At 45.1% G+C, this 24,595-nt stretch overlaps 1 protein-coding gene across 1 annotated transcript in view; it reads left to right on the forward strand.

Moving 5' to 3' along the window:
- Positions 1–10,519: 10,519 nt before the first annotated feature.
- The window catches only part of LOC138792187 (hydroperoxide isomerase ALOXE3-like), a 59,042-nt gene continuing 44,966 nt past the window's right edge, over positions 10,520–24,595 (forward strand). Inside the window, exon 1 of the mRNA XM_069969304.1 lies at positions 10,520–10,612. The gene's annotated coding sequence lies outside the window, so the exon portion shown is untranslated. The remainder of the gene's footprint in view (positions 10,613–24,595) is intronic.

A 24,595-nucleotide genomic window follows, 5' to 3' on the forward strand; every position in this document is an offset into this window, starting at 1 on the left:
GTTGGAGTAGTAGTAGGGATAGTTGGAGTAGTAGTGATAGTTGGAGTAGTAGTAGTAGTGATAGTTGGAGTAGTAGTAGTGATAGTTGGAGTAGTAGTAGTGATAGTTGGAGTAGTAGTAGTAGTGATAGTTGGAGTAGTGGTAGTAGTGATAGTTGGAGTAGTAGTAGGGATAGTTGGAGTAGTAGTGATAGTTGGAGTAGTAGTAGTAGTGATAGTTGGAGTAGTAGTAGTGATAGTTGGAGTAGTAGTAGTGATAGTTGTAGTAGTAGTAGTAGTAGTGATAGTTGGAGTAGTAGTAGGGATAGTTGGAGTAGTAGTAGTGATAGTTGGAGTAGTAGTAGTGATAGTTGGAGTAGTAGTAGTAGTGATAGTTGGAGTAGTAGTAGTGATAGTTGGAGTAGTAGTAGTAGTAGTAGTGATAGTTGGAGTAGTAGTAGTGATAGTTGGAGTAGTAGTAGTAGTGATAGTTGGAGTAGTAGTAGGGATAGTTGGAGTAGTAGTAGTGATAGTTGGAGTAGTAGTAGTAGTACTGATAGTTGGAGTAGTAGTAGTGATAGTTGGAGTAGTAGTGATAGTTGGAGGAGTAGTAGTGATAGTTGGAGTAGTAGTAGGGATAGTTGGAGTAGTAGTAGTGATAGTTGGAGTAGTAGTAGTGATAGTTGGAGTAGTAGTAGTAGTGATAGTTGGAGTAGTAGTAGTAGTGATAGTTGGAGTAGTAGTAGTGATAGTTGGAGTAGTAGTAGTGATAGTTGGAGTAGTAGTAGTAGTGATAGTTGGAGTAGTAGTAGGGATAGTTGGAGTAGTAGTAGTGATAGTTGGAGTAGTAGTAGTAGTACTGATAGTTGGAGTAGTAGTAGTGATAGTTGTAGTAGTAGTAGTAGTAGTAGTGATAGTTGGAGTAGTAGTAGGGATAGTTGGAGTAGTAGTAGTGATAGTTGGAGTAGTAGTAGTGATAGTTGGAGTAGTAGTAGTAGTGATAGTTGGAGTAGTAGTAGTGATAGTTGGAGTAGTAGTAGTAGTAGTAGTGATAGTTGGAGTAGTAGTAGTGATAGTTGGAGTAGTAGTAGTAGTGATAGTTGGAGTAGTAGTAGGGATAGTTGGAGTAGTAGTAGTGATAGTTGGAGTAGTAGTACTGATAGTTGGAGTAGTAGTAGTGATAGTTGGAGTAGTAGTGATAGTTGGAGTAGTAGTAGTAGTGATAGTTGGAGTAGTAGTAGGGATAGTTGGAGTAGTAGTAGTGATAGTTGGAGTAGTAGTAGTGATAGTTGGAGTAGTAGTAGTAGTGATAGTTGGAGTAGTAGTAGTAGTGATAGTTGGAGTAGTAGTAGTAGTGATAGTTGGAGTAGTAGTAGTGATAGTTGGAGTAGTAGTAGTGATAGTTGGAGTAGTAGTAGTAGTGATAGTTGGAGTAGTAGTAGTGATAGTTGGAGTAGTAGTAGGGATAGTTGGAGTAGTAGTAGTGATAGTTGGAGTAGTAGTAGTAGTACTGATAGTTGGAGTTAGTAGTAGTGGATAGTTTGTAGTTAGTAGTATAGTAGTGATAGTTGGAGTAGTAGTAGTGATAGTTGAGTAGAGTAGTGATAGTTGGAGTAGTAGTAGTGATAGTTGGAGTAGTAGTAGTAGTGATAGTTGGAGTAGTAGTAGTGATAGTTGGAAGTAGTAGTAGTAGTGATAGTTGGAGTAGCTAGTAGGGATAGTTGGATAGTAGTAGTAGTAGTGATAGTTTGGAGGAGTAGTAGTGATAGTTGGAGTAGTAGTGATAGTTGGAGTAGTAGTAGTAGTGATATTTGGAGTAGTAGTAGGGATAGTTGGAGTAGTAGTAGTGATAGTTGGAGTAGTAGTAGTGATAGTTGGAGTAGTAGTAGTAGTGATAGTTGGAGTAGTAGTAGTAGTGATAGTTGGAGTAGTAGTGATAGTTGGAGTAGTAGTAGTAGTAGTAGTGATAGTTGGAGTAGTAGTAGTGATAGTTGGAGTAGTAGTAGTAGTGATAGTTGGAGTAGTAGTAGTGATAGTTGGAGTAGTAGTAGGGATAGTTGGAGTAGTAGTAGTGATAGTTGGAGTAGTAGTAGTAGTACTGATAGTTGGAGTAGTAGTGATAGTTGGAGTAGTAGTGATAGTTGGAGTAGTAGTAGGGATAGTTGGAGTAGTAGTAGTGATATTTGTAGTAGTAGTGATAGTTGTAGTAGTAGTAGTAGTGATAGTAGTAGTAGTGATAGGTAGTAGTAGTAGTGATAGTATTAGTAGTTAGTGATAGTTGAGTAGTAGTAGGATAGTTGGAGTAGTAGTGATAGTTGTAGTAGTAGTAGTGATAGTTGTAGTAGTAGTAGTGATAGTTGGAGTAGTAGTGATAGTAGTAGTAGTAGTAGTGATAGTAGTAGTGATAGTTGGAGTAGTAGTGATAGTTGGAGTAGTAGTAGTAGTAGTAGTGATAGTAGTAGTGATAGTTGTAGTAGTAGTAGTGATAGTAGTAGTGATAGTTGGAGTAGTAGTAGTAGTAGTAGTAGTAGTGATAGTTGGAGTAGTAGTAGTAGTGATAGTTGGAGTAGTAGTAGGGATAGTTGGAGTAGTAGTAGTGATAGTTGGAGTAGTAGTAGTAGTAGTGATAGTAGTAGTGATAGTTGGAGTAGTAGTAGTGATAGTAGTAGTGATAGTTGGAGTAGTAGTAGTAGTAGTAGTGATAGTAGTAGTGATAGTTGGAGTAGTAGTAGTGATAGTTGGAGTAGTAGTAGGGATAGTTGGAGTAGTAGTAGTAGTAGTGATAGTTGGAGTAGTAGTAGTAGTGATAGTAGTAGTGATAGTTGGAGTAGTAGTAGTAGTAGTAGTGATAGTAGTAGTGATAGTTGGAGTAGTAGTAGTAGTAGTAGTAGTAGTAGTGATAGTTGGAGTAGTAGTAGTGATAGTTGGAGTAGAAGGATAATCCCCCGTCTGCGGTCATTGGGTGAGTGTCAGTAAATTACAATGTATGGTTACTTTTCTCCGTCCCGTTCTATCACTCACCTATCTGGGAATTTCTTTATTTAATGAAACGCAATCAATAATGTTGTTGATGTGTATAAAGTCATCTGCTGCCATGTACTGAGCCCCAAGGCCCCGAGTAAGCAAACACAGCATCGTCCTATGACTCCAACCCCAGAAGTGAGAGCAAGACGTTACCAGAAGGAAGGAGGGGAGCATCTTACAGAAGGAGTAGTAGTAGTAGTGATCCAGGCCATTGGGAGTAGTTGGAGTAGTAGTGATAGTTGGAGTAGTAGTAGGGATAGTTGGAGTAGTAGTGATAATTGGAGGAGTAGTAGTAGTAGTGATAGTTGGAGTAGTAGTAGTAGTGATAGTTGGAGTAGTAGTAGGGATAGTTGGAGTAGTAGTAGTGATAGTTGGAGTAGTAGTAGTAGTAGTGATAGTAGTAGTGATAGTTGGAGTAGTAGTAGTAGTAGTAGTGATAGTAGTAGTGATAGTTGGAGTAGTAGTAGTAGTAGTAGTGATAGTAGTAGTGATAGTTGGAGTAGTAGTAGTAGTAGTGATAGTTGGAGTAGTAGTAGTAGTGATAGTTGGAGTAGTAGTAGTAGTGATAGTTGGAGTAGTAGTAGTAGTAGTAGTGATAGTAGTAGTGATAGTTGGAGTAGTAGTAGTAGTAGTAGTAGTGATAGTAGTAGTAGTAGTGATAGTTGGAGTAGTAGTAGTAGTGATAGTTGGAGTAGTAGTAGTAGTGATAGTAGTAGTGATAGTTGGAGTAGTAGTAGTAGTAGTAGTGATAGTAGTAGTGATAGTTGGAGTAGTAGTAGTAGTGATAGTAGTAGTAGTAGTGATAGTAGTAGTAGTAGTGATAGTTGGAGTAGAAGGATAATCCCCCGTCTGCGGTCATTGGGTGAGTGTCAGTAAATTACAATGTATGGTTACTTTTCTCCGTCCCGTTCTATCACTCACCTATCTGGGAATTTCTTTATTTAATGAAACGCAATCAATAATGTTGTTGATGTGTATAAAGTCATCTGCTGCCATGTACTGAGCCCCAAGGCCCCGAGTAAGCAAACACAGCATCGTCCTATGACTCCAACCCCAGAAGTGAGAGCAAGACGTTACCAGAAGGAAGGAGGGGAGCATCTTACAGAAGGAGTAGTAGTAGTAGTGATCCAGGCCATTGGGAGTAGTTGGAGTAGTAGTGATAGTTGGAGTAGTAGTAGGGATAGTTGGAGTAGTAGTGATAATTGGAGGAGTAGTAGTAGTAGTGATAGTTGGAGTAGTAGAAGTAGTGATAGTTGGAGTAGTAGTAGGGATAGTTGGAGTAGTAGTGATAGTTGGAGTAGTAGTAGTAGTGATAGTTGGAGTAGTAGTAGTGATAGTTGGAGTAGTAGTAGTGATAGTTGGAGTAGTAGTAGTAGTGATAGTTGGAGTAGTAGTAGTAGTGATAGTTGGAGTAGTAGTAGGGATAGTTGGAGTAGTAGTGATAGTTGGAGTAGTAGTAGTAGTGATAGTTGGAGTAGTATTAGTGATAGTTGGAGTAGTAGTAGTGATAGTTGTAGTAGTAGTAGTGATAGTTGTAGTAGTAGTAGTAGTGATAGTAGTAGTAGTAGTAGTGATAGTAGTAGTAGTAGTGATAGTTGGAGTAGTAGTGATAGTTGGAGTAGTAGTAGTGATAGTTGGAGTAGTAGTAGTGATAGTTGGAGTAGTAGTAGTAGTGATCGTTGGAGTAGTAGTAGTGATAGTAGTAGTAGTAGTGATAGTTGGAGTAGAAGGATAATCCCCCGTCTGCGGTCATTGGGTGAGTGTCAGTAAATTACAATGTATGGTTACTTTTCTCCGTTCCCGTTCTATCACTACCTATCTGGGAATTTCTTTTATTAATGAAACGCAATCAATAATGTTGTTGATGTGTATAAAGTCATCTGCTGCCATGTACGAGCCCCAAGGCCCGAGTAAGCAACACAGCATCGTCCTATGACTCCAACCCCAGAAGTGAGAGCAGAAGACGTTACCAGAAGGAAGGAGGGGAGCCTCTTACAGAAGGAGTAGTAGTAGTAGTGATCCAGGCCATTGGGAGTAGTTGGAGTAGTAGTGATAGTTGGAGTAGTAGTAGGGATAGTTGGAGTAGTAGTGATAATTGGAGGAGTAGTAGTAGTAGTGATAGTTGGAGTAGTAGAAGTAGTGATAGTTGGAGTAGTAGTAGGGATAGTTGGAGTAGTAGTAGTGATATTTGTAGTAGTAGTGATAGTTGTAGTAGTAGTAGTGATAGTTGGAGTAGTAGTAGTAGTGATAGTTGGAGTAGTAGTAGTAGTGATAGTTGGAGTAGTGGTAGTAGTGATAGTTGGAGTAGTAGTAGGGATAGTTGGAGTAGTAGTGATAGTTGGAGTAGTAGTAGTAGTGATAGTTGGAGTAGTAGTAGTGATAGTTGGAGTAGTAGTAGTAGTGATAGTTGTAGTAGTAGTAGTGATAGTTGGAGTAGTAGTAGGGATAGTTGGAGTAGTAGTAGTGATAGTTGGAGTAGTAGTAGTGATAGTTGGAGTAGTAGTAGTAGTGATAGTTGGAGTAGTAGTAGTGATAGTTGGAGTAGTAGTAGTAGTAGTAGTGATAGTTGGAGTAGTAGTGATAGTTGGAGTATAGTAGTAGTAGTGATAGTTGGAGTAGTAGTAGGGATTAGTTGGAGTAGTAGTAGTGACTAGTTGGCAGTAGTAGTAGTGTACTGATAGTTGGAGTAGTAGTAGTGATAGTTGGAGTAGTAGTGATAGTTGGAGGAGTAGTAGTGATAGTTGGAGTAGTAGTAGGGATAGTTGGGGTAGTAGTAGTGATAGTTGGAGTAGTAGTAGTGATAGTTGGAGTAGTAGTAGTAGTGATAGTTGGAGTAGTAGTAGTAGTGATAGGTTGGAGTAGTAGTAGTGATAGTTGGAGTAGTAGTAGTGATAGTTGGAGTAGTAGTAGTAGTGATAGTTGGAGTAGTAGTAGGGATAGTTGGAGTCGTAGTAGTGATAGGTTGGAGTAGTATTAGTAGTACTGATAGTGGGAGTAGAAGTAGTGATAGTTGTAGTAGTAGTAGTAGTAGTAGTGATAGGTGGGATTAGTAGATAGGGATAGTTGGCGTAGTAGTAGTAGTGATAGTTGGAGTAGTAAGTATGATAGTTGTAGTAAGTAGTAGTAGTGATAGTTGTAGTAGTAGTAGTGATAGTTGAGTAGTTAGTAGTATTAGTGATAGTTGGAGTAGTAGTAGTGATAGTTGGCTAGTAGTAGTAGTGATAGTTGAGTAGTAGTAGGGATAGTTGGAGTAGTAGTAGTGATAGTTTGGAGTAGTAGTACGTGATAGATTGGAGTAGTAGTAGTGATAGTTGGCGTAGTAGTAGTGATAGTTGGAGTAGTAGTCAGTAGTGATAGTGGAGTAGTAGTAGGGATAGTATGGAGTAGTAGTAGTGACAGTTGGAGTAGTAGTAGTAGTGATAGTTGGAGTAGATAGTAGTAGTGATAGTTGGAAGTAGTAGTAGTGATAGTTGGAGTAGTAGTAGTAGTGATAGTTGGAGTAGTAGTAGTGGATAGTTGGAGTAGTAGTAGGGATAGTTTGGATAGTAGTAGTAGTGATAGTTGGAGTAGTAGTAGTGATAGTTGGAGTAGTAAGTAGGGATAGTTGGAGGTATGTAGTAGTGATAGTTGGAGTAGTAGTAGTAGTACTGATAGTTTGGAGTAGTAGTAGTGATAGTTGTTAGTAGTAGTAGTAGGATAGTTGGGAGTAAGTAGTAGTGATAGTTGGAGTATAGTAGTAGTGATAGTTGGAGTAGTATAGTTGATAGTTGGGAGTAGTAGTAGTATTAGGATAGTTGGAAGTAGTACGTAGTGATAGTTGGAGTAGTAGTAGTAGTGATAGTGGAGGTAGTAGGGATAGTTGGAGTAGTAGTAGTAGTGATAGTTGGAGTAGTAGTAGTGATAGTTGGAGTAGTAGTGATAGTTGGAGTAGTAGTAGTAGTGATATTTGGAGTAGTAGTAGGGATAGTTGGAGTAGTAGTAGTGATAGTTGGAGTAGTAGTAGTGATAGTTGGAGTAGTAGTAGTAGTGATAGTTGGAGTAGTAGTAGTAGTGATAGTTGGAGTAGTAGTGATAGTTGGAGTAGTAGTAGTAGTAGTAGTGATAGTTGGAGTAGTAGTAGGGATAGTTGGAGTAGTAGTGATAGTTGGAGTAGTAGTAGTAGTGATAGTTGGAGTAGTAGTAGTGATAGTTGGAGTAGTAGTAGGGATAGTTGGAGTAGTAGTAGTGATAGTTGGAGTAGTAGTAGTAGTACTGATAGTTGGAGTAGTAGTGATAGTTGGAGTAGTAGTGATAGTTGGAGTAGTAGTAGGGATAGTTGGAGTAGTAGTAGTGATATTTGTAGTAGTAGTGATAGTTGTAGTAGTAGTAGTGATAGTAGTAGTAGTAGTAGTGATAGTAGTAGTAGTAGTAGTGATAGTTGGAGTAGTAGTGATAGTTGTAGTAGTAGTAGTGATAGTTGTAGTAGTAGTAGTGATAGTTGTAGTAGTAGTAGTGATAGTAGTAGTAGTAGTGATAGTTGGAGTAGTAGTGATAGTTGGAGTAGTAGTAGTAGTAGTAGTGATAGTAGTAGTGATAGTTGTAGTAGTAGTAGTGATAGTAGTAGTGATAGTTGGAGTAGTAGTAGTAGTAGTAGTAGTAGTGATAGTTGGAGTAGTAGTAGTAGTGATAGTTGGAGTAGTAGTAGGGATAGTTGGAGTAGTAGTAGTGATAGTTGGAGTAGTAGTAGTAGTAGTGATAGTAGTAGTGATAGTTGGAGTAGTAGTAGTAGTAGTAGTGATAGTTGGAGTAGTAGTAGTAGTAGTAGTGATAGTAGTAGTGATAGTTGGAGTAGTAGTAGTGATAGTTGGAGTAGTAGTAGGGATAGTTGGAGTAGTAGTAGTAGTAGTGATAGTTGGAGTAGTAGTAGTAGTGATAGTAGTAGTGATAGTTGGAGTAGTAGTAGTAGTAGTAGTGATAGTAGTAGTGATAGTTGGAGTAGTAGTAGTAGTAGTAGTAGTAGTGATAGTTGGAGTAGTAGTAGTGATAGTTGGAGTAGAAGGATAATCCCCCGTCTGCGGTCATTGGGTGAGTGTCAGTAAATTACAATGTATGGTTACTTTTCTCCGTCCCGTTCTATCACTCACCTATCTGGGAATTTCTTTATTTAATGAAACGCAATCAATAATGTTGTTGATGTGTATAAAGTCATCTGCTGCCATGTACTGAGCCCCAAGGCCCCGAGTAAGCAAACACAGCATCGTCCTATGACTCCAACCCCAGAAGTGAGAGCAAGACGTTACCAGAAGGAAGGAGGGGAGCATCTTACAGAAGGAGTAGTAGTAGTAGTGATCCAGGCCATTGGGAGTAGTTGGAGTAGTAGTGATAGTTGGAGTAGTAGTAGGGATAGTTGGAGTAGTAGTGATAGTTGGAGTAGTAGTAGTAGTAGTAGTGATAGTTGGAGTAGTAGTAGTAGTGATAGTTGGTGAGTAAGTAGTAGGGATAGTTGGAGTAGTAGTAGTGATAGTTGGAGTAGTAGTAGTAGTAGTGATAGTAGTAGTGATAGTTGGAGTAGTAGTAGTAGTAGTAGTGATAGTAGTAGTGATAGTTGGAGTAGTAGTAGTAGTAGTAGTGATAGTAGTAGTGATAGTTGGAGTAGTAGTGATAGTTGGAGTAGTAGTAGTAGTGATAGTTGGAGTAGTAGTAGTAGTGATAGTTGGAGTAGTAGTAGTGATAGTTGGAGTAGTAGTAGTAGTAGTAGTAGTGATAGTAGTAGTAGTAGTGATAGTTGGAGTAGTAGTAGTAGTGATAGTTGGAGTAGTAGTAGTAGTGATAGTAGTAGTGATAGTTGTAGTAGTAGTAGTGATAGTAGTAGTGATAGTTGGAGTAGTAGTAGTAGTAGTAGTGATAGTTGGAGTAGTAGTAGTAGTACTGATAGTTGGAGTAGTAGTAGGGATAGTTGTAGTAGTAGTGATAGTTGGAGTAGTAGTAGTAGTAGTGATAGTAGTAGTGATAGTTGGAGTAGTAGTAGTAGTAGTAGTGATAGTTGGAGTAGTAGTAGTAGTAGTAGTGATAGTAGTAGTGATAGTTGGAGTAGTAGTAGTGATAGTTGGAGTAGTAGTAGGGATAGTTGGAGTAGTAGTAGTAGTAGTGATAGTTGGAGTAGTAGTAGTAGTGATAGTAGTAGTGATAGTTGGAGTAGTAGTAGTAGTAGTAGTGATAGTAGTAGTGATAGTTGGAGTAGTAGTAGTAGTGATAGTAGTAGTAGTAGTAGTGATAGTAGTAGTAGTAGTGATAGTTGGAGTAGAAGGATAATCCCCCGTCTGCGGTCATTGGGTGAGTGTCAGTAAATTACAATGTATGGTTACTTTTCTCCGTCCCGTTCTATCACTCACCTATCTGGGAATTTCTTTATTTAATGAAACGCAATCAATAATGTTGTTGATGTGTATAAAGTCATCTGCTGCCATGTACTGAGCCCCAAGGCCCCGAGTAAGCAAACACAGCATCGTCCTATGACTCCAACCCCAGAAGTGAGAGCAAGACGTTACCAGAAGGAAGGAGGGGAGCATCTTACAGAAGGAGTAGTAGTAGTAGTGATCCAGGCCATTGGGAGTAGTTGGAGTAGTAGTGATAGTTGGAGTAGTAGTAGTAGTGATAGTTGGAGTAGTAGTGATAATTGGAGGAGTAGTAGTAGTAGTGATAGTTGGAGTAGTAGAAGTAGTGATAGTTGGAGTAGTAGTAGGGATAGTTGGAGTAGTAGTGATAGTTGGAGTAGTAGTAGTAGTGATAGTTGGAGTAGTAGTAGTGATAGTTGGAGTAGTAGTAGTGATAGTTGGAGTAGTAGTAGTAGTGATAGTTGGAGTAGTGGTAGTAGTGATAGTTGGAGTAGTAGTAGGGATAGTTGGAGTAGTAGTGATAGTTGGAGTAGTAGTAGTAGTGATAGTTGGAGTAGTATTAGTGATAGTTGGAGTAGTAGTAGTGATAGTTGTAGTAGTAGTAGTGATAGTTGTAGTAGTAGTAGTAGTGATAGTAGTAGTAGTAGTGATAGTAGTAGTAGTAGTGATAGTTGGAGTAGTAGTGATAGTTGGAGTAGTAGTAGTGATAGTTGGAGTAGTAGTAGTGATAGTTGGAGTAGTAGTAGTAGTGATAGTTGGAGTAGTAGTAGTGATAGTAGTAGTAGTAGTGATAGTTGGAGTAGAAGGATAATCCCCCGTCTGCGGTCATTGGGTGAGTGTCAGTAAATTACAATGTATGGTTACTTTTCTCCGTCCCGTTCTATCACTCACCTATCTGGGAATTTCTTTATTTAATGAAACGCAATCAATAATGTTGTTGATGTGTATAAAGTCATCTGCTGCCATGTACTGAGCCCCAAGGCCCCGAGTAAGCAAACACAGCATCGTCCTATGACTCCAACCCCAGAAGTGAGAGCAAGACGTTACCAGAAGGAAGGAGGGGAGCATCTTGGAGAAGTCCTTATCTGATTTGTGTTTATGGTGGGACGGAACAGTGACGGTGATGGATTATAAAAGATGCCACCCAGGTGTGTGTGACTGTGAGCCAAGGTCCTACTTGCTGAGACACATATCCTCCACCTGGAGATCCCGTGAAGTGGCCCCAAGTACAGACAGGTATGGACCAAACCCTCCACAGGGGAGGTCAATATATGTAGAATAATAGTGCAGCGGGCATGCCACTGCTGTGTTCTACGGGAAACAGATCACTAATCTCAGGGAGACCAGCCAGATAACACTGTCGGCTTCCAGATAAAGCGCTCAGTACAGTGATCTTTGGCCGGTCTCCCTGAGATCAGCGATCTGTTTCCCGTAGGGCTCTACTAGGCATTGCTCCCACCTAGCCAGAATCCTGCTCCACACTGATGAGGGGAAACACCCCGAAACAGCTGTCTGTGGATGAATACCTGGCCTTGGTTTTACCTTCTCATTACATTGACTTATAGGGCCACTTAATATGGTGGTGTTAGTGGTCTCCATAGAGGAGCCGCCCCTGGCTGGGTCCTTCCCGGAGGGATACCTGGCTGGTCCTGTGTTTCGAGACTCTTCAATGTAGCTCCTCAGGCTCTTCTTTACATACTGCTGTGTTCTTATATAAGTAGGTTTGTACTATCAAGTGTGTGGGCTCTGGGCTAAAGGCCGCATTCTGCACTCCAACCACTAGATGTCTCACTGTATTGTATGCAGGAATCCATATTGTGTCTGCTCTATGAAGTATATTATAGTCTCCATCTTGCATTTCAAGCAAGATTCTTCACCATTATATGAACGGTAAGAAGAGCGGTATCCTTTACCACTGTATGAACTCAGTTATACAGCCTATGGCTATGTTCACACGCTGTATGAGACCGGCTGTTCCGTGACCTGGCCAGGTCACAGAACGTCCGGTCTCATTAAAGATCATCCTGGTAGGTACTGCAGTACTGACCGGATGATCTCTAGTTCTAAAGCGGGAGCATCCTGGCGCCTCTACATCAGAACTCCCCATTGTACCCTATGGAGCGTGCGGCCGTAGCCACTCGCTCCATAGTGTGCACTGACAGGGTTTTCTGCGGCCGCTATTCAATGACATGTTAGTTTTCTACGGCGCTGCTAGGGATTCTGGCCGGAGTGTATACCATGTGTATGTATATATGTACTATGTGTATACACTCTGTCCAGGATTCCATAGAAGGCAAGGTAACATATATTTTCGTATTAATCATGGCCGTTGTGGCAATCGGCAACAAAGGCCGTAGTTTTACAAAAATATACGTTGTGTGAACATAGACTATATTTGCACGCCCTGCATAACCTTGAGGGTTTAGTATATTTTTGCTGACTTATCTAACATAGTAACATAGTTAATAAGGTTGAAAGAAGACAGGAGTCCATCAGGTCCAACCTAGGGAAACCTACTGTGTTACTCCAGGGGGAAGGCAAAAACCTCTATGAGGCAGAGGACAATTGCCCCACCACAGGGAGAAAACTCCTTCCTGACTCCAATGGCGATCAGAATAATCCCTGGATCAACGTATCACCAGAATCTAATGCCCATAACTTGTGATATTATATATATATAGAGAGAGAAGCATCCAGGCCTCCCCTGTACTTATTTAATGAATCGGCCATGACAACATCATGTGGCAGAGAGTTCCACAGCCTTACCGCTCGTACAGTAAAGAACCCGCGTCGATGCTGATGATGAAATCTTCTTTCCTCTAGACCTGTGAGGCGCCCCCTAGTTGTTGGTGAGGCCCAGCTGGCGAGGCAGTTTTCACAAAAGTGACTATAATCTGCACAGTCCTTTTGCTGTTTGCACAAATCTCCATTTTAGCAACATTATTAATTTATGTAGTACTTGCTTAATTAGCATATAGACCTTGGGAGATGGGTGAATAGTAGCCCTAGCATTATTTTCAGCTTTAAATTGGACTTTGGTGAGGCCCAGGAACCCTCTTGGTCAGTCTGGTGAAGTCCAGGCATTGCCTTGGTCTGTTGGGTGAGGCTCCAGTAGAAAAAGTTTGAGAAGCACTGCTTTAGACATAGAGGATTCCCCCTTGTCATGGTTACAGACCTAGGAGTAAGGAGACCACTACAAAGACCTCTGTACTGTCCAGTCATATATTTGTACATTGGGATCAGATCGCCCCTAAGACGTCTTTTTTTCTAGTGTAAATAACCCCAAGCGTGATACCCTGTCCTGGTCCTGTAACCCCCCCATTCCCTTAATGACCTTTGTCGCCCTCCTCTGCACCCGCTCCAGGTCAGCTGTGTCTTCTTTCGGGTGATTTGCCCTACGTTCTCTGTTTTTGATGATTTGCTGGGTTGATATTGTTCTGTTTGCGGATTGTTGTGGTCATCTTGTCTGAGACTTGGGAGCTGGTTACTCTGCAGGAATGGCCACGATAGACAAGGCTCATCTGTATACTCCAGTTATACCACAGTAGGGCACGTGAGCCATGATTAATGGTAATAAGAAGCCTGGGGCGTTCCGGTACGTAGGGACTCTGAAGCCCTTACCAGGGACACCCGTCCCAGGTTGTTCTCATAGGGGCATCAGCATTTGCCGGTTTTAGCTTCTCACAGCCGATGTTTCTGGACAGACGGTGATTAGGCTTGTATGTTATATTGCATTATTTCCTACAACTAGTTATTGTACAGATATCATACCATTTTCTCATAATTTACCTGTATTATATCATTTCCATAACATTGCGCAGTATCTTACGTTGGAGTCTTCTTTACTCCCTTAGGGACACATAATGTACCGGTGCGTCAGTGGGTCCAGCGATGCTATGAGGCCACTCCTGTTTCTAGGGCATTCTGACTACAGGGTGAACTTTGATAAAAGTGCACCCCCCCAGTGTGGTCAGGACGGGGCCTGGGGAGAAGCAGTGTGTGTAGAGCAGAGTTACCAAATCTTTTTAAAACCATATAATATACAAAAAACGTAATTCAGTAACTTACAGGTGACGTCTTCTTTGAGCTGAGGCGATAACATATCCTCTCCATCTGGCCCAGACCACCAGGATGATTTCTTGCAGCTGAAAATTCGTCTCCTCAGAACCTTCCAGACAAACATCTCGGGCTCCATTTACACAGAAAGATTATCTGCCAAAGCCAAGGCCAAAAGCAGGTCATATAGGAGAGCCTGAGATGTCTCCTTTTTTCAAATCCATTCCTGGCTTTGGCTTCAAGTCTATCTGCTTTTGCAGATAATCTGTCGGATAATCAATCTGTGTAAATGGACCCTCAAGCTTCGGGCTTTTCCAGAAACTTTGTTCCCTTTTCCCTCCCATAGGATCCCATACAGTGGTTATTTTACTTTTTTGTGTCACGGTCAGCAAAGTGAGTAGGTGTGTGGTTTGTATCCCGTATGTAGGATCCCCTGCTGCCATTGGGGGGGGAGGCAGCTGCCCAGGGCGCAGAGACCAGGGCGGGCGCCAGCACAGGGAGCAGAGAGAGAAGGATCCCAGCCTGGAAGCTCCTGCCCTCTGTCAGTGTGAGGAGACAGGGGATGATTTTAACTTATCAAAAGAGCTATTTCCCATACTGTACTGTCTCCTGGCTGCTGTTTAGCTATTATTTACGCAAAATCGCTGTGTTTTTTACGTAGATTTTGCACAAATCAGGGCTAAACAGCAGCCAGGAGACAGAACAGTAAAGTTACTGTGTAGATCAGTGATTTTCAACCAGTGTGCCGCAACACATGGTCGGGTGTGCCACGGGGAAAGTTCCCCAAACTATGGTGCCCCTGCAGATCGCCCCGCTGCTGCTGTCCGCCTCACCTACTGGCCGCCTGTAGCGCCCGGAGGTGCTCCTCCTATCCAATCAGCGGAGACCGGGAGCGTGATGCGCTGCGGGCCGTCATGCACGCATCCAATCAACGTGTGCGCTACGGCCTGCCGCAGCGCACCACGCTCTTGGTCTCCGCTGATTGGAGGAGCATGTCCGGGTCCTACGGGTGGCCAGTAGGTGAGGCGGACAGCAGCAGCGACCATCTCGGAGGAGGTGAGGAGGAAGGGGGGAGAGAAACCTGGGGATGGGGGGAGAGAAACAGGAGAAAACAATGGGGGAGAGAAACCTGGGGATGGGGGAGAGAAACAGGAGAAAACAATGGGGGAGAGAAACCTAGGGATGGGGGAGAGAAACATGGGGATGGGGGAGAAACAGGGGAGAGAAGCAGGGGGGAGAGAAACAGCAGAGAGAAGCAGGGGGGAGAGAAGTTTGGTGGAGAGAAGCAGGGGGGAGAGAAGTATGGTGGAGAGAAGCAGGGGGGAGAAGTATGGTGGAGAGAAGCAGGGGGAGAGAAGCACAGGAGAGAAGCAGGGGGGAGAAGTATGGTTGAGAGAAGCACAGGAGAGAAGCAGGGGGGAGAAGTATGGTGGAGAGAAGCATGGGGGAGAGAAGCACAGGAGAGAAGCAGGGGGGAGAAGTATGGTGGAGAGAACCACAGGAGAGAAGCACAGGGGGAGAGAAGCACAGGAGAGAAGCAGGGGGGTGAAGTATGGTGGAGAGAAGCATGGGGGAGAGAAGCACAGGAGAGAAGCATGGGGGAGAGAAGCATGGGGGAGAGAAGCACAGGAGAGAAGCAGGGGGGTGAAGTATGGTGGAGAGAAGCGCAGGGGGAGAAGAAAACAGGCCCAGGTTTCACACTGAGTGAGTATAAATACATTTAGAATCTATATTATTAACTATATGTATAATATGTACTGTTTTAGTGTCATTTTGTGCCACTTTGGTTGGTGGTGTGCCCCGGGATTTTTTAAGTATAAAAAGTGCGCTGCTGCTCAAAAAAGGTTGAAAATCACTGGTGTAGATGGTGAAGGACCATGACATGTGACTATGATGTCACCGCAGGTCCTGTATGTACACTGCACTATGGAGGAGGAAGAAAGAAAATACAGGTGTGTGGAAAGGGGAGGACAATCAGGAGTGCACAGTCTGGGGAGGTGGGTGAAGAGTTTCCAGTGTGGGGAGGGGGGTGAAGGGTGCACAGTCTGGGGAGGGGGGTGAAGGGTGCCCAGTCTGGGGAGGGGGGTGAAGGGTGCCCACTCTGGGGAGGTGGGCAGACTGGGGAGGGGGGTGAAGGGTGCCCAGTCTGAGGGGGAGGGTGAAGGGTGCCCAGTGTGGGGAGGGGGGTAAAGCGTGCCCAGTCTGGGGAGGCTGTGAAGGGTGCCCAGTCTGAGGGGGAGGGGATACAGGGTGAGACCAGTCTGGGATGAGGGGAGACACACAAGAGAGTGTCCAGTGTTTCCAAATATTTATCACATTTATATAAACCTTACCTACTATCTGCAGAGGTAGGGAACCTTGGATCTCCAGCTGTTGCAGAACTACAACTCCCATCATGTCTGGAGAGCCAAAGTTTTAGCTGTGACTGTCCATGTATGATGGAAGTTGTAGTTTTGCAACAGCTGGAGAGCCAAGGTTCTCTATGCCAATCTATAAAGCACCTGTATCTGTATATACAGCGACCATGATACAAGAGTCATTTTTCTAAATTATTTCTATTTTGAATTTGGTGATGAAAAACCTTACTGGAGGTGACGGAAAACCTTACTGGAGGTGATGGAATACCTTACTGGAGGTGATGGAATACCTTACTGGAGGTGTTACTGCTGTTGTCTCTGCTGCTGAGTACAGACAGCAGGGAGCGGAGACAACAGTCCCTCCACAGGTACGGAGAGCAGGGAGCGGAGACAACAGTCCCTCCACAGGTACGGAGAGCAGGGAGCGGAGACAACGGAGCCTTCTCAGGTACAGACAGCAGGGAGCGGAGACAACGGTCCCTCCACAGGTACGGAGAGCAGGGAGCGGAGACAACGGCCTCCACAGGTACGGAGAGCAGGGAGCGGAGACAATAGCGCCTCCACAGGTACAGACAGCAAGGAGCGGAGACAACGGAGCCTTCGGTAAGGTACTTAGGGACCAAATTTTAAATGGGAAAAATTGAAGTACTTTAAAAAATGGTGATTGAGCCCAGAGCTGCCTGATAATTATTCTTCATAAAAACATTCCAGGTACACAGGAAATATGTATCCCATATTGTGAACACCACGCTAGTGCTGCAAGGAGAGATGAGCGAATCACTCATCTGAACAATCCCTTATCTAAACTTCATTTAATAATCTCTCCCGCTGTGCCTCATATCGTAATAATGTCTCCCGCTGTGCCCCATATCGTAATAATGCCCCCTGATGTGCTTCCATATGGTAATAGTGCCCCCTGCTGTTCCCCATATAGTAATACTGTCCCCAGCTGTGCCCCCATATAGTAATGTCCCCAGCTGTGCCTCCATATAGTACTTATGTCCCCTGCTGTGCCCCTTTATAATAATAATGCCCCCTGCTATGCCCCCATATAGTAATAATGTCCCCTGCTGTGCCCCTCTATAGTGATAATGCCTCCTGCTGTGCCCCTCATATAGTAATAATGTCTCCTGCTGTGCCCTCCATAAGGCAATAATGCCCCCTGCTGAGCAGGAGCAGCTAATATTAGCAGTGTACTCACTGTTAATGATGGGCTTAAGCCACCCGCCATTACTCCTGAAGAATTTCAGACAGTGAGAGAAGATGTGCTCCAGGGGTCCCCATTAATTTTACTGACTGCTGAATGTCTCTTACTATCCTCCCAGCAAGTAGATGGGTGATCATTGCATAGAGTCTGCCAGAGGCAGACAACACTGATCCCTACTATGCTATGGCCACAGGCAGTCTGTATGTAGTGATCACAGATAACACTGATCAGTGCTATGCTATGGCCACAGGCAGGCTGTATGTAATGATCACAGATAACACTGATCAGTGCTATGGCCACAGGCAGGCTGTATGTAATGATCACAGATAACACTGATCAGTGCTATGCTATGGCCACAGGCAGGCTGTATGTAATGATCACAGATAACACTGATCAGTGCTATGGCCACAGGCAGGCTGTATGTAATGATCACAGATAATACTGATCAGTGCTATGCTATGGCCACAGGCAGGCTGTATGTAATGATCACAGATAACACTGATCAGTGCTATGGCCACAGGCAGGCTGTATGTAATGATCACAGATAACACTGATCAGTGCTATGACCACAGGCAGGCTGTATGTAATGATCACAGATAACACTGATCAGTGCTATGCTATGGACACAGGCAGGCTGTATGTAATGATCATAGATAACACTGATCAGTGCTATGGCCACAGGCAGACTCTATGTAATGATCACAGATAACACTGATCAGTGCTATGGCCACAGGCAGGCTGTATGTAATGATCACAGATAACACTGATCAGTGCTATGCTATGGCCACAGGCAGGCTGTATGTAGTGATCACAGATAACACTGATCAGTGCTATGGCCACAGGCAGGCTCTATGTAATGATCACAGATAACACTGATCAGTGCTATGGCCACAGGCAGGCTCTATGTAATGATCACAGATAACACTGATCAGTGCTATGCTATGGCCACAGGCAGGCTGTATGTAATGATCACAGATAACACTGATCAGTGCTATGGCCACAGGCAGGCTGTATGTAATGATCACAGATAACACTGATCAGTGCTATGGCCACAGGCAGACTGTATGTAATGATCATAGATAACACTGATCAGTGCTATGGCCACAGGCAGGCTGTATGTAATGATCACAGATAACACTGATCAGTGCTATGGCCACAGGCAGGCTGTATGTAATGATCACAGATAACACTGATCAGTGCTATGGCCACAGGCAGGCTGTATGTAATGATCACAGATAACACTGATCAGTGCTATGGCCACAGGCAGGCTGTATGTAATGATCACAGATAACACTGATCAGTGCTATGGCCACAGGCAAGCTGTATGTAATGATCACAGATAACACTGATCAGTGCTATGCAGTGGCCACAGGCAGGCTGTATGTAATGATCACAGATAACACTGATCAGTGCTATGGCCACAGGCAAGCTGTATGTAATGATCACAGATAACACTGATCAGTGCTATGGCCACAGGCAGGCTGTATGTAATGATCACAGATAACACTGATCAGTGCTATGGCCACAGGCAGGCTGTATGTAATGATCACAGATAACACTGATCAGTGCTATGGCCACAGGCAGACTGTATGTAATGATCACAGATAACACTGATCAGTGCTATGGCCACAGGCTGTCAGAGTTGGGAAATTGATGACAAATGACAGGTGTAGCCGTGACGCTGCTGAATTATTGGTTGGACGTCTTTTACCTGGATTCAGCGACATAACTGTGGTCAGGTGGACAGAAAAGTCCTGGCTTAGGTGCAGATGATGAAGAGCGTCGTCATAGAGATGATAAGGCCGTATTACACGTCCTGACCCCGTGCTGTAATCTGTTAGATCCTCACTTACTGCGCTGATTACACGGCCGGAGACTCGGGCAACCTGAGCTGGAATCAGCCGCCAGCCGGACATCAGATATTACACAGGATGATGGCCGGCCGGCAGCCTCACGTTTATAGGCAGCCAATAGGTGATCGTGTGCTCGCTCCTCGGCTGACTGCTGCCGCTATTACATAGGATGATGGCCGGCAGCCGCACGTTTATAGGCAGCCAATAGGTGATGGCCTGCTCGCTCCTAGGCTGACTGCTGCCGCTATTATATAGGATGATGGCCGTCCGGCAGCCGCACGTTTATAGGCAGCCAATAGGTGATCGTGTGCTCGCTCCTCGGCTGACTGCTGCCGCTATTATATAGGATGATGGCCGGCCGGCAGCCGCACGTTTATAGACAGCCAATAGGTGATCGTGTGCTCGCTCCTCGGCTCACTGCTGCCGCTATTATATAGGATGATGGCCGGCCGGCAGCCGCACGTTTATAGACAGCCAATAGGTGATGGCCTGCTCGCTCCTCGGCTGACTGCTGCCGCTATTACACAGGATGATGGCCGTCCGGCAGCCGCACGTTTATAGGCAGCCAATAGGTGATCGTGTGCTCGCTCCTCGGCTGACTGCTGCCGCTATTACATAGGATGATGGCCGGCCGGCAGCCGCACGTTTATAGACAGCCAATAGGTGATCGTGTGCTCGCTCCTCGGCTGACTGCTGCCGCTATTATATAGGATGATGGCCGGCAGCCTCACGTTTATAGGCAGCCGATAGGTGATCGTGTGCTCGCTCCTCGGCTGACTGCTGCCGCTATTACATAGGATGATGGCCGGCAGCCGCACGTTTATAGACAGCCAATAGGTGATGGCCTGCTCGCTCCTCGGCTGACTGCTGCCGCTATTATATAGGATGATGGCCGTCCGGCAGCCGCACGTTTATAGACAGCCAATAGGTGATCGTGTGCTCGCTCCTCGGCTGACTGCTGCCGCTATTATATAGGATGATGGCCGGCCGGCAGCCGCACGTTTATAGACAGCCAATAGGTGATCGTGTGCTCGCTCCTCGGCTGACTGCTGCCGCTATTACATAGGATGATGGCCGGCAGCCTCACGTTTATAGGCAGCCGATAGGTGATCGTGTGCTCGCTCCTCGGCTGACTGCTGCCGCTATTACATAGGATGATGGCCGGCAGCCGCACGTTTATAGGCAGCCAATAGGTGATGGCCTGCTCGCTCCTCGGCTGACTGCTGCCGCTATTATATAGGATGATGGCCGTCCGGCAGCCGCACGTTTATAGACAGCCAATAGGTGATCGTGTGCTCGCTCCTAGGCTGACTGCTGCCGCTATTATATAGGATGATGGCCGTCCGGCAGCCGCACGTTTATAGACAGCCAATAGGTGATCGTGTGCTCGCTCCTCGGCTGACTGCTGCCGCTATTACATAGGATGATGGCCGGCCGGCAGCCGCACGTTTATAGACAGCCAATAGGTGATGGCCTGCTCGCTCCTCGGCTGACTGCTGCCGCTATTACATAGGATGATGGCCGGCCGGCAGCCGCACGTTTATAGACAGCCAATAGGTGATGGCCTGCTCGCTCCTCGGCTGACTGCTGCCGCTATTACATAGGATGATGGCCGGCCGGCAGCCGCACGTTTATAGACAGCCAATAGGTGATGGCCTGCTCGCTCCTCGGCTGACTGCTGCCGCTATTACATAGGATGATGGCCGGCCGGCAGCCGCACGTTTATAGACAGCCAATAGGTGATGGCCTGCTCGCTCCTCGGCTGACTGCTGCCGCTATTACATAGGATGATGGCCGGCCGGCAGCCGCACGTTTATAGACAGCCAATAGGTGATGGCCTGCTCGCTCCTCGGCTGACTGCTGCCGCTATTATATAGGATGATGGCCGGCCGGCAGCCGCACGTTTATAGACAGCCAATAGGTGATGGCCTGCTCGCTCCTCGGCTGACTGCTGCCGCTATTACATAGGACCATATCTGCCCCATCTGTGTAATAGAATCCATGAGTCCTGTTATCCAATAGGGAGGATCTGGCCGTTCACGGATGATCTGGCTGCTGGCTCTCTCTGCCGCCTCTACATACATCTGCCCACCTGCTATGCATTCTATTCTCACCTCGGAGGGAAACCGGATTCTGCAAGACCACTTCACCCCCCCTCAGTGGGGGTGGGGGGCTGTTTTTTGCGCAGGGATTTCTCGGTTTTAGGGCAGAATATTTATTGATTTCTTTCTGTGTTTTCTGGAATTTGAGGCAATTAAATAATCCGGCAAGTTTTATGCTGCTGAGTGAGAACACGTAATGGTGTAATCGTTCAGAGTCAGCGCCTCCATACAGCTATAACGCCCCCATCATGGATCCCATAGCATATATTCTACCCCCCCCCCCTTTCTGGAGAATGTCCTCACCCACTCACTCTCTGTCCTTACTCACACTCATCTGTGCAACACATATAAACATAAATCACTGACACCTAGAGGTGAAACTTCAGAATAACTCATCACCACTTTAACCTGAAAGAAAAAAGCTTTTTTGTGAGGTGCACAAGAGAGACAAAAACACCAGTGGTGGGACACCACAGGTGCACACAATGTTATTACTGTGCTGCCTTCTCCCCAGGTTGGTGCACACAATGTTATTACTGTGCCACCTTCTCCCCACGTTGGTGCACACAATGTTATTACTGTGCCGCCTTCTCCCCAGACACAATGTTATTACTGTGCCGCCTTCTCCCCAGACACAATGTTATTACTGTGCCGCCTTCTCCCCAGACACAATGTTATTACTGCGCCACCTTCTCCCCAGACACAATGTTATTACTGTGCCGCCTTCTCCCCAGACACAATGTTATTACTGTGCTGCCTTCTCCCCAGGTTGGTGCACACAATGTTATTACTGTGCCACCTTCTCCCCACGTTGGTGCACACAATGTTATTACTGTGCCGCCTTCTCCCCAGACACAATGTTATTACTGTGCCGCCTTCTCCCCAGACACAATGTTATTACTGTGCCGCCTTCTCCCCAGACACAATGTTATTACTGCGCCACCTTCTCCCCAGACACAATGTTATTACTGTGCCGCCTTTTCCCCAGACACAATGTTATTACTGTGCCGCCTTCTCCCCAGACACAATGTTATTACTGTGCCGCCTCCTCTCCAGACACAATGTTATTACTGTGCCGCCTTCTCCACAGACACAATGTTATTACTGTGCCGCCTTCTCCCCAGACACAATGTTATTACTGCGCCGCCTTCTCCACAGACAATGTTATTACTGTGCCGCCTTCTCCCCAGACACAATGTTATTACTGTGCCGCCTTCTCTCCAGACACAATGTTATTACTGTGCCGCCTTCTCCCCAGACACAATATTATTACTGTGCCGCCTTCTCCCCAGACACAATGTTATTACTGTGCCGCCTTCTCCCCAGACACAATGTTATTACTGTGCCGCCTTCTCCCCAGACACAATGTTATTACTGTGCCGCCTTCTCCCCAGACACAATGTTATTACTGTGCCGCCTTCTCCCCAGACACAATGTTATTACTGTGCCGCCTTCTCCCCAGACACAATGTTATTACTGTGCCGCCTTCTCCCCAGACACAATGTTATTACTGTGCCGCCTTCTCCCCAGACACAATGTTATTACTGTGCCGCCTTCTCTCCAGACACAATGTTATTACTGTGCCGCCTTCTCCCCAGACACAATGTTATTACTGTGCCGCCTTCTCCCCAGACACAATGTTATTACTGTGCCGCCTTCTCCCCAGACACAATGTTATTACTGTGCCACCTTCTCCCCAGACACAATGTTATTACTGTGCCGCCTTCTCCCCAGGTTGGTGCATACAATGTTATTACTGTGCCGCCTTCTCCCCAGACACAATGTTATTACTGTGCCGCCTTCTCCCCAGACACAATGTTATTACTGTGCCGCCTTCTCCCCAGACACAATGTTATTACTGTGCCGCCTTCTCCCCAGACACAATGTTATTACTGTGCCGCCTTCTCCCCAGACACAATGTTATTACTGTGCCGCCTCCTCCCCAGACACAATGTTATTACTGTGCCGCCTTCTCCCCAGACACAATGTTATTACTGTGCCGCCTTCTCCCCAGACACAATGTTATTACTGTGCCGCCTTCTCCCCAGACACAATGTTATTACTGTGCCACCTTCTCCCCAGACACAATGTTATTACTGTGCCGCCTTCTCCCCAGGTTGGTGCATACAATGTTATTACTGTGCCGCCTTCTCCCCAGACACAATGTTATTACTGTGCCGCCTTCTCCCCAGACACAATGTTATTACTGTGCTGCCTTCTCCACAGACACAATGTTATTACTGTGCCGCCTTCTCCACAGACACAATGTTATTACTGTGCCGCCTTCTCCCCAGGATGGTGCACAAAATGTTATTACTGTGCCGCCTTCTCTCCACACACAATGTTATTACTGTGCCGCCTTCTCCCCAGGTCGGTGCACACATTGTTATTACTGGTAAGAAGGCGGCACAGTAATAACATTGTGTGTGGAGAGAAGGCGGCACAGTAATAACATTTTGTGCACCATCCTGGGGAGAAGGCGGCACAGTGTGCACCATTCTACCAACTACCCACCCCAGACAGGTCATCCTGTACCCTCCTGTCCCCTCCCCACCCCAGACTGGTCACTCTGCATAGACTCTGGGTCACTGAATTCATCATTTATTGTTCTGAAAAATGATAAGTAGACCTGAGCCAGCTCTGAGCACTGCGCCTCTACATAAATCTGCAAACTGGTGGCGTTACGGGGACATTTTTCAAGCCTGGCGCAAATATGCACATTTACTACATACACACGCTATATGCACACTGACTATGTGCACACTCACTATGTGCACACTCACTATATGCACGCTCACTATATGTACGCTCACTGTATGTACGCTCACTATATGTACGCTCACTATATGCACGCTCACTATATGCACGCTCGCTGTGTGCACGCTCACTATATGCACGCTCACTATATGCACGCTCGCTGTGTGCACACTCACTATATGCACACTCACTATATGCACACTCACTATATGCACACTCAAAACGTGCACATTCATTACCATGTTTTGCTGAAAATAACACAGTGTCTTATATTAATGTTTACTCTGAAAGATGTGCTATGTCTTTTTTACAGGGGATTTTTCCACGAAGATTTCACAAAAAAAAAAAAAAAAAGGACATTTATTATATACTGTACAGTAGTAACCCTAGTGGTGGTGCGGGTCTTACAATCGGGGAGAGGGAGGGGGACACCTTTATTTTAGACTATCTTGTAAATCCTCCACTATGCCTTATTTTTAGAGGATGTCTTAATTTCGGGTAAATGGTATATGCACACTCACTACATGCATGCTGGCTATATTCACACTTGCTATATACACGCTCAATGTATGCACACTCACCGCCGGCGAAGAACGCTGCCCCCCAATGACACAAGTATGAATAGGATATTACACTCACCACACTGCTGCAGACAGAATGGGAAAACATGGACCTGCACGTTGGTACATGGGGCGATATGGCTTGATCAATTCATATTCCAACATCCTGAAGTTGGTTTTTTAAAATAGGCCTAGCAGCATTAGTATCAGCCATAGGTGTGATGTGCAGCCGCTCCTCTCTCTCCATGGCAGATTTTATATTTTTCTCCCCTTTCTGGGCAGCTGGCACTCCCCTTTGTAAGACCCATGTGACCTAAGTCAGCAGAG

This window comes from Dendropsophus ebraccatus, chromosome 5 (assembly GCF_027789765.1).
Source record: "Dendropsophus ebraccatus isolate aDenEbr1 chromosome 5, aDenEbr1.pat, whole genome shotgun sequence".
Lineage (NCBI taxonomy): Eukaryota > Metazoa > Chordata > Amphibia > Anura > Hylidae > Dendropsophus > Dendropsophus ebraccatus.